This window comes from Pinus tabuliformis, chromosome 2_2 (genome assembly GCF_031772625.1).
Source record: "Pinus tabuliformis cultivar Carrire ecotype Pingquan chromosome 2_2, CPIR1, whole genome shotgun sequence".
Lineage (NCBI taxonomy): Eukaryota > Viridiplantae > Streptophyta > Pinopsida > Pinales > Pinaceae > Pinus > Pinus tabuliformis.
In genome coordinates, this window is record NC_142300.1 from 1,168,763,829 (window position 1) to 1,168,774,708 (window position 10,880).

General features: G+C 35.1%; 1 pseudogene; it reads left to right on the forward strand.

Annotated features, from left to right (window-relative positions):
* Window positions 1–9,194: 9,194 nt before the first annotated feature.
* LOC149197607 (UDP-glycosyltransferase 74E1 pseudogene) lies at window positions 9,195–10,066 on the forward strand (annotated as a pseudogene).
* Window positions 10,067–10,880: the final 814 nt, after the last annotated feature.

Consider the following 10,880-nt stretch of genomic DNA (forward strand, 5'->3'; position numbering starts at 1 on the left):
GTTTGCAAGCACATCTTCCAGGTCCACTTGTCAGTTACCTGTCTCCACTCTGGTAACTCCTTTTACCATTTTTTCATTTACAGTCTGTAGTTTCATTTGAAAAAATGCCTCCCAAGGGAAAAGCAATTGCAGAAGTTTCAAATCCTCTAATTCAACCATAGATTTATTTCCACCATACTCCATTAGTTGACAAGGATTGAAAAATCATTGAGGCTTCTTCTCAATTTGATTTATTTGAAATTTATTGTTGGTGGGAAGAGTAGCTAATTGACCAGGGTGATGAAATTGGGCTCTATGAATCCCAATTACCTCACTATATTTTTCCACAAATACACAGAGCTCCAAAGTTCATGAGAAAATGCCATGAATCCTATGATCCCAACCAGAGAGCTATTATCTTACCTACTGGAGAAATCCTCTGTCCTGTTAATGCTGATTCAATTGAGAAAATGTTGCAGGCCCCTGCCACTACACCACCGCATCCTTTTTCTCATGAAAACCTAATAGAAGCTTATAACAAATTAGACTTTACCAAGAGATCCTAGACCTTGGAACTATTTTTAGAAATTGGTAGTCCTCTACCAAATATAAATCTCAACCTTCAGCTACAAGAAAAGTGCAGCAATATTAACTACATGGTTACGTATTCTTCAACAAAATTGAACCTTTGATCAGCAAAGTTTTACCTTGTATGATGGTTATTAATGATAAATTGATGCCAATCGAGGATTATGTCAAAAATTTAATAGAGGTGGGAACCCATGCACCTTCAGTAGCCAATATCAAACGATCAACAACACTAGCTCTCATAGTAAAAACACTTATGGATTCATTCTTCATCCTGGATGAAATTAAGCATATATTTTTGGTAAACCCCACTTTTACTAAATATATTGAGATGGATGAAATCTACAGGAGGGTAACAAAGATTTCTATCCCAGATAAGGAACACTAGAAAGAATTAACAGATTTACTTGATTAAGGATTATTGAACAACATTCAATTTTTGAGGGAACATTCAGCTAGCTTCAACCACTTTTCAACTTTTTTAGTGATAGTCATAAAACAACGCAGCACAAAAGCGGTGCCAAATCATTAGATAGTTTTATTTTTGATTGTATAAATAATATATTTTTGTAAAATAAGTTTAGGATATTTTTCATCCTACTGTTGTATAAATAACTCTCTTCACGAGTTATCAAGGGTTGCACCCTTGGAGAAGTATTTCTAGACATCTGATGTAATTAATCTTTATGGATCAATAATACAAAGTGAAGGATTCTGAATCCTGTTTTACACAATTCTTGTTTTCTATAAGCTTTTCTAGTGTCATTCATTATGTTTTTTCTTCATATACATGTGTCTTGCAGAGACAACTAGGTAGGAATAATTGTATTTCAATATATTCCTATAAGCTTTTTGAAGTGATAATCTATAAAGAGAATGAATTAATGGGCTGTTTATTTAATTAATTCCCTCAAAAGTAATAAATCATCAACACCTTTTGTAAGCTCATGTGTATTTTCTCAAACCCTTAAACATAGTTTAAAGGTTTTCATACTTATGATTATTTAGCTTTCAATTTGAAAACTGTGGCAATCATATTACGTTTTTTTTTATGCTCATCATCATAAAAGCTATTTGACTGTGTAAATATTTATAGCAGCCCTCTGCTGAGATATTGATATTATTCAAGAGGTTAGGCACATCAGTTCTATATCTATTTCATCCATTGGTCTCCCAAATTAAAACAAAACCCCCAAAACAATTATCTTAGATGCTCTGGCATAATAGCTGACCATTATTATCTCAGATGCACAACATCTATGTGGTACTATTGCCTCTCACTTAGAGACTTGTTTTTATCTCCCCCATTGTAGTAGAAGCACCTCAACATAGTTGCACTACACACTCACCACGCCTACTTCCCTTGCTATTTGAAGATACCATTGCATCACTCTCTTGTGCTGATAGTTAGCTCGTCAAGGAAAATCTTTAAGGATTTGGCAATAGGGCCTTTATACCGAATGGGAAAATGTGAGCTTTGATTGAGACTTCATTTGGGTACTCCTAAATGTTGGTGGGTCTAGCACCATCAACAGGTCACCAATTTGTTATGCGAAATTTATGATTACAGACAAAAGTATCTTCCCTATACCTAGTGGACTAGTCTAGAACAACATTAAGTAAATAATATAGAGTCTTCCTTAGAGAAATTGAAGAATAGGAAAGAGGCTTAGTTTCCTCCTTTCCTCTTGGCTACTAAGCTCCAAACGTAGCTCCAAATGCTATATTTAGAACCTGCACATATAACCAAAACAAGCCAAGGATCCATAACATCTATGTAACATAATTCAATTACTATATTTAGTGGATCAATGAGGCATTGAAATAAATGAAGGTAAATATAACATAATACATATAGGAAAACATGATAGTCTTTGTATTAATAGAAATAAGAGAGGGTTTACAACCAAGAATAGTAGTTGATATTGTAGATATTTTTCCAATTTGACTTGTCCTTCCTTGTCACAAAGAACACCTCAATATCACCCTAATGCATGAAGATGATGACTCTTTTACATTCAAGGAAACAACATGATGGCATGATCAGTCTCCAAAATCCAACCCTGATGTTGTGGATGGTAGTAAATTTATAGGAGAGGGATGGTAGTTTAGGATTTACCATAATAAGCTTGAGATCCACTTATGACGAGAGGATGAGCTCAAGGGATAAGAGGTGAAGTCTCCAAGGTAGGATCAAATAGGACTCAAGCCTCTTATCCAAGGTAAATGGTTACAAAAAACCCTAGAAGCTTCTAGAAGAGGAAGCTTTGGAAATATTTTTAATTTTACCAAATCTTTAGAATTAGTGCACCCCAGCAAGGAGCAACTAGTACTCACTAGCGCTTGTGAAGAAGGGAGAATGTGGCATTGAACGTGGATCTCCAAAGCGACAGGGTTTGCTCGGGCTTAAAACACTGATTTTGAGCAGTTAGACCTAGAAACTCAGACATTTTGGAAAAGTCATGCTTAGGGATTTGTGTAGGGATGATTACAACGTGCTCGTGAAGTGGATTGATCTAGTTTTTATTCCTATTAACTAGATGCAACAAAATGGAATATAAAATTCGCCCTTCAAGAATCATTCTAGATCTCACCTTCTTCTGCCACTTCTAGCAGCTCATTTTTCCTTCAATGACCTACACTTATGGCTTGGAGAAAGCCACTATAACCCTCCCAAACAATTTTTATTTTGGCTACTCCACCATTGTCCTACACTAGGACCTAATCCACTTAGCAACTTAACATCCACAAGATAATATACATATCTATGTCTCTAATGTTCTATTAGTCCTCTTATTCTAGGGTTCTATGCAACTTGAGCTCTAGTTAGTGCACACTAGCTTCCCTAAAATACTTCTCCATATTGTGCTTCATTCTACAAACTTGTTGCCACCTTTGTTTTACTTCTAAGGTCTTCATGTGAATTGTTTCAGGCCTAAGGTTGCTCCTCAAGACACCGTACAATACATAGAATATAACAACAAGACATTTGACCTTCTAACACAGGGAAACATCCCTATTCTACCTGCACATAATCCTTTGTACCTACAGCTAGAAGAGGAGACCCTTTCTAGGGCTCTTGGCCCACCAGACTAGTCTCCCACTCACTGTTGTAGGTAAAACACTCCCCTGACCTTTGAAATGACAGAAACCGAACCATAAAACAACACATAATTCACCACTACTTAGCTTAGAGTTATTGACCCTACCCTTTAAGAGATATGCTCCACAAATAATGCTAATCAACTCATCCTCCTTGCCTAGATAGCTACCTCAGACTTGCTACCCTTTTTAGAGGTAATATATTGAGTTGATTGCACTTTTGACGTACTACAAGTCTATCCTATGCTAGGAAACCAACTTAGCACCTTGCCTCCTTGAAGACTTCTTTCCTTGACCCTCCAAATACTTTAGATCTGGGTTTGTTCTTACTTGAGTTACCTGACCCTTTATAGGGCACCGTGAAGCAACCTTAATAACTAGCAAAAACCTTTAATCTACCTCCAATCCATGTGTTGTCTCTCTAGATTAATGTGGCCTACCTGAAGGAGGCTAGTAAGCTACTCATCCCTCCCTAAACACAACTTGATCCACCTCTGACACCGCAGAGATATATGGCATATCAGAGAGAAATTTTACTTTTATTCCTTTTCCTAGAATTAACCTTAAAAATAATTGTGTAGAAGCTTCTTTCCTCATTGGCTCTATCTACCCAAAACCATCCAGACCACTTACAAGAATGACCTCATTCTCCTATTTTCTAGATGTCCTAGGGTTGCAGCCTTCTTGAGGTAAAATTTGCTTCCTATTCATGTCACATGAGTGAAAGATTTTCTTCATTGATGAGGAATGAGGCTCCTCCTCAATCATATATATACTTTCCTCTAGGTTTTTATCTAACTCATCAATTGGGTCACATAAACTAAGGTCGACTTGAATTCTAAGATATTTTCACCCACACAGATATTCAAAAATTAATATCTCTCAAACTACATGGGTTCTCTTGGTGCCTGAAGTTGCCACTTGCTTCTCTCAGGGTGTACTATCGTTTCCAAGTGCCCTCTCACAAAATATCATCATGGTTTTGGTCCATCTACTTGGGGTACAAAACCCATAGGCTTGGGTTCTAATCCCACAAACCTTATTTGTGTGCCCATTCCTCCAAAACCCTTTCGAATAGGGTTTGGGGTATCTCTCAAGCTATAAATATCAACATATTATAATCAATATTACATATGTACCATGTCCTCTCAGAATAGAACTATAGTCATCACTTTTCATCAAAGATCATTGTCTCTCAGCTTTTGTCTTCATTTGAGGCTTGTTTCTTCCGACCATTTTTCTATTGACATCATTTATTCTGGGGTTGTGTCCCTGTGGGACCACTTGTTGAAGACATCAACCAATGAAAATTTAGCCAATGTTATGAATATTTTCCAGTCATGTCGTGCCAATAGAATATCTCCTGGGATTATGTAACCTTGTGAGATCACTCCTCTACATCGCATGCATGAAATCTAATTTTCCACCATCCCTGCTTTTCGTGCCACCTATTCTACCACCATGTCTCAGAGCTACATCAACCAAAACTTTTAAAAATGTGTTGCAATGAAAAATCCTAAGGATAGGCCTCTGGGCTGATGTGGCTTAGTGTGGCCTCCATAGAAAATATGAACCAATCAAATGACTAATGGGACTGTGTGTATGTCCTCTACCATGCTAACCTTTCTACCGCCTATACCAACTTCCACGTGTCAAGTTATGATTGGTGCAATGCGTTTTCTTTCTTCATCCCACATGGTTACCTGGAGTTGTTGAATCTACATGCCACCTATCACTAGTTTTGGACTACACTTCTCCATTCATACATTATGCTTACACCATCCTTGACTTTGCGCACATTTTGGATCTTCTGGGGTTATGTGGATATGAGGACCTTATGAGCTTACCATTGGTTCATTTTTCCAATTCAGTACCCCATGTCATCTCGGTGGCTAGTCACTCTTCCACGTTGTCGTAATTTGTCTCCACTGTGTTAGATGTTTCATCGCCAGTGGTTTTATGTGGAACCCCCTTGGGTGGTTTTGTGGCATAAGGGGGAGGGGGTTGACTATTAACTAGGATCATTGGTCCTTTGATTGACAATTTGAGAAAACGCCCAACATGGACCCCCCCTGTTGTTAACCCATGGGAAGGCATGCCCCTCCTCAATGTCTCCAATGAGTCAATGGGGACAAAAATCACATGATCAATCCATGAACTTGACCATCATTGAACCTCGCCCTTCTGCTAGCTATTCCACCAAGAGTTATTTCTTATTTGACTAAGCACCACACTAGTGCCAATCATTAGGGTTCATTATCTTTGGCTTCGTAACTTTTGGCCTCTTTTAGTCAGGTAACTTTGATCAACCATATCTTTCACTCTATGATTCCTTTTTTAGACTTTAGAATAACATTGGAAACCACTTTTCGAGCACCATCAAACTATGCAACTTTCAAGAGCATATGAGCCAATCTACTGAGGAAAAATTCCTTCAAAGCTTGGGTCATCTAACCTTCAATAGTTATAATATTTTATCTTCTTTAATTAACCAGATACTATGATGGTTCTCTACTAAATATTGCAGTAACCATTGTACTCCCCCTGAACTTAACAATCCATCCGCATCATTGCCAAGTACATTATGCACCTGACATGAATACTAACCCAATTGAAATAAATGCCAATGCACTTGATGCTACCTATCATCGTAATAATGCAAATTGTCCAACAATTCTCATTAAAAATTTATATCTGACATGAATACCAACCCAGTTGAAATCAATGCCAACACACTTGATGCTACATATCATACTAACAATGCTAATTGTCCAATAATTCTAATTAAAAATTTATAGAAAAATAATAACACAACTGTCTAGAATATCATGTAGACTTTTTGAAATTATTATTTTTATTGAAATCATAAAACTTCTCTAATAATTCCACCATTTTAATAAAAAATGGCTTTGGCATGGTTTGGTGATATTTTAAACAACTATATAATATATCTATATATATATGATCTTTTGAATGTTATGTTAAATAGTATTATAAGAAAAGATAATATATTATTTAGAATTACTTATTAATGATCTTAAAAAAAGATTTTCAGTCTAAATGTACATTTATGAATCTTAACTCATTAAACTATTTCATTACATACATATCTCTAGATATTAGTTCAAAAGTCAAGCTTCATTAAGCTATAGAGAAAATCATATAATTTAAAATTACTTATTAATAATTCTAAAAAAAATAAAATTGCATTCCTCATATATATTACATACACATCTCTAGATATTACTTCATTAAACTATTTCCTTACAACCTCTTAAAATCAAGCTTCATTAAACTATAAAGAAACACATATCTTTTCAAATTACTTATTAATAATTTAAAAAATACATATTTTATTATTAATATATACTTATGAATCCTAATTAATTAAACTATTTGATTATGTAATATTAATTAATATTATAAAAGAGAAAAACATATATTCTCAAATTAATTATAAATTATCTTAAAAAATAAAATTTCATTCCTAATATATGTCTATGAATTTTTAATTTATTAACTATATCCTTATATACATGAATCTAAATTCATTAAACTATTTTTTTACATATATCTCTAAATATTAGATCATTAAACTATTTCTTTACCCTCTCTTAGAGTAAACTTGATTATATTATAAAAAGCCATACCATTTAAAATTAATTATTAACCACTTAAAAACAAATTTTCATTCTTAACTTGTATGTTTCCATTCAAATTCATTAAACTATTTCTTAAAATAAACTTCATTACATTATAAAAAAAACCATACCATTTAAAATTACTTATTAACAATTAAAAAACGATTTTAAATTATTAACTTATATAATTCCCTCCAAATTCATTAAACTATTTCATTAATTCTAACTATTAATTCATTAAACTATTTCCTTCTTAATTCATTAAACTATTTCCTTCTACGCTGCTACAACCTAACTTTATTAAACCATTTCCTTCCATCCTCACCTACAAATATTCATTAAACTATTTCATTCCACCGTAATATAATAGAGCTTTCTTAAACCATTTCCTTCCATCCTCCTAAAATCAAGCTTCATTAAAATCAAGCTTCATTAAACACACACGAGAAGTCAAACTTTTAGCCACGCGAAGCAAACAAGCAGAAGCAAAAGCTTTTTAAGACATACTACAACCCAAAGGCATGTATATAAACTACATTGTTTTGTCGATAGTAAGTCAATATTATAATTATTGTTTTGAGCCCCGTAAACCTGTATTACAATTATTATATTGTTTTTGGCACGGTAAGTCAATATTACAGTTTTATCACTCGCATCTTGTCAGCGATTATTTTGCTAACTGTATTATGCAATTACGTAAGCGCTTTTCTAATAATAAAAATCGTTAAGAGTCATATAATTATTTATGATTAAATAATAAAGTAATAGGAAGGGTTAGATTCATATAATTATTTCTGAATAATTAAAATAGAAAATAAAATATATTAAATTATAATTAATAAATAACTTTTTTTAATCTTTTTAAATTTTTTTTATTAATTTTTTTTTATCATAAAAAAATTATAGTTGCATCTTTGACATATATATTAGTAGTCTATTGATCTTGTTCGTCATCCTGGTAGCTATGATGAACTTAGATTGAGGTTCCAAATGCATCCACCCTATATTTTCTATGTGATTTCTGCCAAGATTTTAGCATTATATTTTGTTGTTTCAGAGAGATTCCAGAAACAAACCACGGTTTCCATAAAATTTTCATAGTATTTGTAGTCTAACTTGCATTTTTTTATCCATAAAAATTCCTATAAAATTTTGATAAAATCTAACCCAAATTTTTGTAAATCTAAATTACAGTGGTCAAACTTCAAGATTTTAGATGCCTAATAATTTTAGATGCAACTGAATCTATTTTCATCATCATTCAAACACTGCTGCTACAAAAATTAATAACTTTTTTTTAACTAAATTCCAACCACTTTTAACTTTCACACAATTCCTCATAACCTGCAGCCGTTGCCGCCACGGTCGTTGTTGCCGCCACGGTCGTTAACCTTTCAACGTCAGTGATGCTTGTTTACTGTTTTCATTGAAATGAAGTATCCAGATAGGGTCCGGCATCCCATACACTAATATAAATTCCGACGCCCTCTCTCAATTAACCCAACAGTTCATAGAACATGAGATAACCAGTTTTTTTAATAGAAAGGTTGTCTACATAGTTGTTCCTTGCCAAAGTGTAGTAACATGGGTTCCTCACTAGGGGAGATAGAGTGCTGCAATCCTCATGTTCTGGTGATAACCGTTCCATCACAGGGCCATATCAATCCATTGTTGCAGTTTTCGAAGCGGTTCGTCTCTAAAAGACTCACGGTCACGTTTGTCACAAATGAAGCCAACCGTGTGTCCATGTTACAGGCGCAAAATGCAGTGCCCGGGGCGTCAAACTCCTCCATGGATGTTCAGTTCGAAACAATCTCAGACGGACTTCCTCTGGATTTCGACCGCGGGAAGTACGTCGACGCGTTCTTTCAAATGGTATACTAGATGGGAAGTCCAGCCTTAGCAAATCTCATAGAGAGGCTAAACGCAAAAGGCAACAAGATATGTTGCATCGTTTACGATTCTTTCTTTCCCTGGGTTCTGGAAGTTGCAAGCAAGTTTAATATTCCTGCAGCTTTTTTCTGGACGCAATCCTCTGCAGTTTACTCCGTCTATCACTATGCTATCAATGGAGTGGGTATGTTTTTATTTAGCCACGCTGTGTGATGTCTATAAGTTTTACTTTCTCTGTCAATCCTGATTTATTTAATCATTTTTCTTGTGTACAAAACTAACCGCATGAAACAGACAAAAAGGTGGAGGCAAAAGGAATACCAGGATTGCCGTTGCTGAGCGATTCGGACATGCCAAGCTATCTGCAGCCGTCAAATCCCAACAAGTTCGTGGTGCAGGTAGTAACGGATCAGTTTAAGTCGCTTCCAGAGGCCACGTGGGTTCTGGGAAACTCGTTTTTCGAACTCGAATCCGAAGAAATAAACTCAATGAAATCGATAGCTCCGATTCGCACAGTGGGTCCTCTCATACCCTCGGCTTTCTTGGACGGGCAGAATCTGACAGAGACTGACTCCGTGGAACACTTGTGGAAAGCCACAAACTGCATGGATTGGCTGAATACGAAGGAACCCGCAAGTGTTGTGTACGTTTCTTTCGGAAGCCTCTCTGTTATTTCAAAGCAACAAATGCATGAGATAGCTCTCGGGCTGAAAGCCAGCGGACATTCCTTCATATGGGTCATTCGTCCATCTTCTTCAGAAGGGGGAACTAAAAGTGAGGAAGACTTGCCGGCTGGTTTCCTGAACGAAACCTCCGATCAAGGGCTAGTGGTTCCATGGTGTCATCAGCTGCAAGTGCTTTAGGGTTCCAATGTTGGCGTTTCCTCAGTGGAGTGATCAGACAGCTAATTCCAAATACGTTGAACATAAATGGAAGACGGGCATGAGATTGAATCAACGACCAGCTGACGGACTTGTAGGGAAGGAGGAAATGGAGAAATGTATAAAGTTGATGATGGAAGGACAAGTCGGCGGTGAGATGAGGAAAAACGCTTCACGGTGGAAGAAATTATCGAAGGAGGCAATGGCGAAAGGCGGTTCATCCGAAAGAAATATTCAAGAATTTGTAGACGAGGTTATTGCCAGAGCACGTCTAGCTTCATCCTCTGTGCCTGGATTTTTTACTTGATTACGTTCAAATCATCTAAAATTTAGCGTTACATGTTGTTAATGGTTTTGATTTTCTAATTTGGTTTTTTTGAAGGGTGCTTCATCATCTGTGACTGGATTTTTTACTTGATTACGTTCAAATCATCTAAAATTTATAATTAATGCTTACTGGTGTTACATGTCGTTAATGGTTTTGGTTTTAATGGCTGAATCTTAATCGGTTAAAATAGACTTTGGGTTAAAAAAATTGAATATGTTTAATTTGTTAAGATTAATTGTAAATATAAATAATTAGTGATACTTAAGTGCATATTCTAATTAATATATGAAATCACTTTTTTCCTAGATTTTTTTTTGGCAATTTTGTTTAAAATTCTGTAAATATATTTTTAAGAATTATAAGTTAAAGTTGTTTAATCTACAAACTTTAGGTGGTTGAAGGGCTTTTTAGGCTTTTGAATCAGTTCATGCATTCAAAAGTCCATTTCAAACAACAAGAAAATTGTAC